Source organism: Palaemon carinicauda, chromosome 5 (assembly GCF_036898095.1).
Source record: "Palaemon carinicauda isolate YSFRI2023 chromosome 5, ASM3689809v2, whole genome shotgun sequence".
Lineage (NCBI taxonomy): Eukaryota > Metazoa > Arthropoda > Malacostraca > Decapoda > Palaemonidae > Palaemon > Palaemon carinicauda.
In genome coordinates, this window is record NC_090729.1 from 97,335,419 (window position 1) to 97,341,418 (window position 6,000).

The 6,000-nt window shown below is 37.7% G+C and overlaps 1 protein-coding gene across 2 annotated transcripts in view; it reads left to right on the plus strand.

Moving 5' to 3' along the window:
* Positions 1-6,000, plus strand: part of LOC137641375 (DDB1- and CUL4-associated factor 6-like) — an 861,079-nt gene that overhangs the window by 581,075 nt on the left and 274,004 nt on the right. The window lies entirely within an intron of this gene.

Sequence of the window (6,000 nt, forward strand, 5' to 3'; positions counted from 1 at the left end):
AAGAGTCAAAAGGTGACCTTATTTATATCGTATGGAATGGTGTTACTATTCTATTCAATGTGGTGTTACTGGGGTGAACATTTCTTGTTTCTAAGCACAAAAAATGTAAATATTGCACCAATTCAGTTACATTTGCTTGCCTTTGGAAATGATAAAAGATTGTATGTCTTTTTGCATTCCCTTTATAATGGACCTAATGTTTATAAATAAAAATTAGTGTACCTCAATTCTTTAATCCTCCTATTACAGACTATTTCTTAGCCAATATGTATTCTTTCATATGTATCTTCGTCACAGTGAGTGGGGCTGTGATGATAACTGTCTGATTTCAATACAGTTTACTAAACCTTTCATAGTTCACTCATGGAGTTGGACTATTGTCCCAAATAGTTATGTTTGGAAATGTAAAACAAACCATCATTAGATACACTAATTGTGGAACAATTTTAGTTCTGTTTAGTGAGGTTGACACAAAAGAACACTTATGTGGTTAAACTCTAATATGCCACAACTAAGAATTTTTAATTCTCTGGTACGCTTCCATCAGGACAACATGGCTTGAGCCCAAAAAAGGGATTTTGACCTAAGAAAAATCAATTTTTGGGTGAGATAGCCATGTCGTCCTGATGGACTCACCCATTACTTTTCTTCCCCTCCCAATTTTCAGTGTGAGGCCATATTTCATACGATGGCTGCTGCTGTAATGGTGAACGTGTTTACAGTAACACACAGGTACAGTGATACCTCGGTACTCGACCATAATCCGTTCGAGATCCGTGTTCGACCTCCGATTTGTTCGAGTACCGAATTTTTTTTCCCCATAAGAAATAATGGTATATATTCTATTCCGTTCCCAAGCACTCGAACAGGCCCAAAATATTAATAAAACGTGTACCTAAACAACAATAATTATCTAAATGTGTATGAAATTGGTCAGAAAATCCTATAAAACAATTTTAAACCATTTACTGTACTAAAATAAAACAATTTTAAACCATTTTCTGTACTGTAGTGAACATACCTTTGAGCAGCGGTTCGATGGCATACAGGGATGGATGTGGAGAGGATGGAAGGGGGAGGTTACTGCTTGGAAGGAGAGTCCCCTTCCATGATGTGGCGGGGTAGTTCTCCTTCAGGAGTTGTTTCTCTCTCCAATGAAAGGGTGGGCAGATCTATTTCAGGGGTTTCTTCTCTTCTTTGTCTCTTCTTTGGAGGAGAAACAGGCTTTGATGTAGCAGCTTTCTTTTCTTTTGTGAAAAACTGGTCTATTGTTAATTGTTTCTTCCTCCTCTGCAGTATTCTTCGAAAATGATACATGACACTATCATTAAACATATGCACTGCCCGGTTTGCTACTGCAATTTCTGGGTGGTATTTTTCAGCAAAAGCCTGCACATCTGCCCACTTGGAACAAATTTCATTGATGAGAGAACTTGGAACATCCTCCCTTACCTCATCCTCTTCTGAAGATTCCTGCTCCACAATCAGATCCTGCTGCTGTTGTTGTTGCAGGTGCAACAATTCCTCCACAGTCAACTCGGTAGAATGGCTTTCTACAAGCTCATCAATATCATCCTTGTCGACCTCAAGCCCCAAACTCCTGCCCATGACAACAATTTCCTCAACGACATCAGTGTCATCAGAAATTACAGGGGTAGCAGTGCTTGGACCCGCCTCTGGTTGGAAACCTTCAAACTCCCTCTCTGTGACACATGATGGCCACAGCTTACGCCAGGCAGAGTTCAATGTCCTATAGGTCACACCTCGCCAAGCTTGGTCAATCATGTTAACAGAGTTGAGGATGCTGAAGTGTTCCTTCCAGAATTCCTTTAGGGTCAACTTCGTGTCACTGGTCACTTCAAAACACTTTCTGAAAAGGGCCTTGGTATAGAGTTTTTTGAAGTTTGAAATGACCTGTTGGTCCATGGGCTGGAGTATGGGAGTAGTATTGGGGGGCAAGAATTTGATTTTGATAAAGCTGTATTCTTCTTTCAAGTCATCCTCGAGACCTGGAGGATGTGCAGGAGCATTGTCCATAACCAGAAGACATTTCATTGGCAAGCTCTTTTCAATGAGGTAAGCCTTAACCTGGGGGGCAAACACTTCGTTTATCCACTCAGTAAAGAATTGTCTTGTGACCCAAGATTTAGTGTTCGAGCGCCACATAACTGGTAGTGCACTTTTACAAATATTATTTCGTTTGAACACCCGGGGGTTGTCCGAGTGGTACACTAACAAGGGTTTGATCTTGCAATCGCCACTTGCATTTGCACACAGCAACAATGTTAGCCTATCTTTCATTGGCTTGTGACCTGGCATCTTCGTCTCGTCCTTGGTAATGTACGTATTGGCTGGCATTTTCTTCCAAAATAACCCAGTCTCATCACAATTAAAGACTTGTTGTGCGATCAAATTTTGTTCATTTATGTACTGATCGAATTCCCCCACGTATTTATCGGCTGCAATTTGATCCGAACTAGCTGCCTCCCCATGCCTAGTAACACGATGAATACCTGTTCTATTACGAAACTTTTCAAACCAACCCCTGCTCGCTTTAAATGTAAATGAATCACTTTCACTGGTACTCGGACTTTTCTTCACTAATTCTTCATAGATATGCAACGCTTTTTCACAAATGAACGCTTCACTAACACTTTCCCCGGCCAACTGTTTTTCTTTAATAAATATTAAAAGCAACTTTTCCATCTCCTCAATCACTTGTGGCCTTTGCTTAGTTACCGCCGTAACTCCCGTTGCAACATTCGCCTTCTTAATCATTTCTTTATGCTTTAAAAACGTAGAAATGGTCGACTTCGCCATTCCGTATTCTACCGCTAAATCGGACACTCGTACACCATTCTCATATTTCGCTATAATTTCCTTCTTCAACTCGATCGTTGTTCGCACTGTTTTCCTCTTCTCCTTCCCCTTAACACTCATTACTTTCTTGGGACTCATTATGAAAGCTAAAAAAGCAATTAAAAGCACTGAAAATCACTAAATCACAACGAATGCTGATCGCGCGTTGTCTGAGTGACGCTCTCGAGAGAACTGATGCTTCCCGAACAAGCGAGAGTGGCCGAGATGGCGCGATCATCACAAAGCCCATGCGGTCGTCACGTGTTCGGCTGGTCGAGTACCGAATTTTTGGTCGAGCACCGCAGCAAAAATTTCTCGAAAATTTTGGTCGAACTCCGAATTGTTCGAGTATAGAGTCGTTCGACTACCGAGGTATCACTATTGGAATTGTAACGGCTTTCCCACATATCCAAAGCTATCGCATATCCTTTGAGACAAGGTTAACTCTATTCGGGGAAGGATAGCCATGGTTGTTTTAAACACGTCCCTGTTACATAAACTATATCTTTCGGGATATTCGCTCGGGGGTAGTAACCCTGAGATACCTCTACAGGTAAAATTCTCTGGTATATCACTCGACGAAATATCACGAGTAGCAAGCTGCCTAGAGGAACTTCCATCAGGATGACATAGCTATTATTATTATTATTATTATTATTATTATTATTATTATTATTATTATTATTATTATTATTATTATTTTCTAAGCTACAACCCTAGTTGGAAAAGCAGGATGCTATAAGCCCAGGGGCCCCAACAGGAAAAATATCCCAGTTAGGAAAGGAAACAAGCAAAAAAATATTTGAAGAACAGTAACAACATTAAATTAAATAATTCCTATATAGATTATAAAAACTTCAACAACAACAAGAGGAAGAGAAATAAGATAGAATAGTGTGCCCGACCGTACCCTCAAGCAAGAGAACTCGAACCCAAGGCAGTGGAAGACCATGATACAGAGGCTATGGCGCTACCCAAGACTAGAGGACAATGGTTTGATTTTGGAGTGTCCTCCTAGAAGAGCTGCTTACCATAGCTAAAGAGTCTCTTCTGCCCTTACCAAGAGGAAAGTGGTCACTGAACAATTACAGTACAGTAGTTAACCCCTTGGATGAAGAAGAATTGTTTGGTAATTTCAGTGTTGTCAGGTGTATGAGGACAGAGGAGAATCTGTAAGATATAGGCCAGACTATTCAGTGTATGTGTAGGCAAAGGGAAAGTGAACCGTAACCAGAGAGAAGAATTCAATGTAGTACTGTCGGCCAGTGAAAGGACTCAATAACTCTCTGGCTGTAGATATCTCAACGGGTGGCTGGTGCCCTGGCCAACCTACTACCTACTACCTATCTCCCCCAAAAATAGATTTTTCCTTTGTCAAAATCCCTTTTTTAATTCACTTTATTTCTGAACCTGACAAAGATATTCTGTATACTTCATGAAAAGTTAAATCATTCTTCAATATAATGCACCAAACTCGAAGCTAATATCTATTTTATCTTGAATGTCGTGAAGCTCGCAAAAAAAACTTCTACAACAGTTTTCTCCCAGGAAAAAGCATTGTACCTCATTGCATTAGTGCACCCTCCAAGAGGGATATTTTTATTTTCATAGTAACTGTTAAAATAATTTAAATTCTTAAATTTTTGTGAAAAATAGATAAAAAATTTTAAAGTTATAAAGATATTCTTTTTTTTTTTTTTTTCTTACAGATCATACCATATTATGTACTAAATTTTATTGAAATTTATAATGTATAATGTTACAAGGAAGAAGTAGGATTTTAAAGGTAAAAACTTATGTTTTAGATACAGCCTTTCAATATTTTTTTCTATCATTGATCCTAACCATAACGAACTAATATTCAGGTTTGGGTATTTTTAGGACATGGCTATAAAATTCATTCAAATTTTATTATTGATGATGAACCGCAGACACATTATTTTCACTTTTCAGACTCCTGGTCACCCCCTGTCTCTCCAGGGGGTGGATATGAAAGGGGCTGAAATTTCCTTCATGTTGCATTTATTGTAAAGGTAGCCTACTATTATTTCACCCTATTCTTTAATAAAATACATCATTTAGGTTAATTTGTTGGTGGAATATGTTGAGTCAAAAATGCAAAGTCAAATATGTTGTATTAGAAATGTTGTGTTGAGGTGGACACCTGGTAGAGCTGAGATCAATGCTGCAGGCTCCCAAGGAATCCTGATGTTGCCCCAATATCTTCTTTAATATTATATATTTTTCTGAGTCTTTCGGCTTTATCTTTCTGTTCTTTATTATTTCTTGCTACACGAAGGCTTTACATCTGTTATACTCTCAATGGCATTGTAGAAATTTACTATAAACGATGATAAAGGTTATAAGTCCGAAGATATGAACATCATCTCTAAGAATTGAACCTTCGCTTCTTTCCTTAGCATACTGACTGAGTTGGTGTGTTTACAGCCTAGGTAGATGGCGTTGTCATTGATTTTGTGAAATATATTTAGTAAAAATTTATCGTACACTATTTTGATAAACATTATATCACTTTTGTACATATCAGTGTTTCAGGATTTCTTTTAGTAATGATTTGAAATTACTCTGTTACTTCAAAAATTGGGTTAGTTTTAATACTCTGTATAGAGATTGATGAATGCCAATCCAATCTCTTGGACCTTTTTTTATATAAGAAAATTCAGATATAATAATAATTCTGTTGGACAGTTCCCTAAAACATGACAGTTCTTATACCTAGTTCATATCGTAGCCATAATATAGCCGCTTATTTAAAAACAGAAGATTACTCAGAATGAGAACTTTTTAATATAATGTACATGGAAAACTCTATGAGTTATTTAGCCTTAAAACTTGGTTCCAGGAATTAATTTCAAGCATTAAATATACCCTTCCACACATCTTGTGTTAAATTTTTGAATGGGGATTTCCATGCCAATATTCATGTTGCTTTTAATTTTCATTGGTCATTATGTATCAATTAGCGGCTACCCCATTGATAGTTTATTGGTATTTATTTATGTGGAAAATATCTTGGTTTATGGGAAAAAAATTTCAGCCAGATGGGGAATTATGGGTAACCCTTAAAAATGAAATACTGTAATCCAAATTATGTGGTGGGCAAACTATTTTTATTGTAAG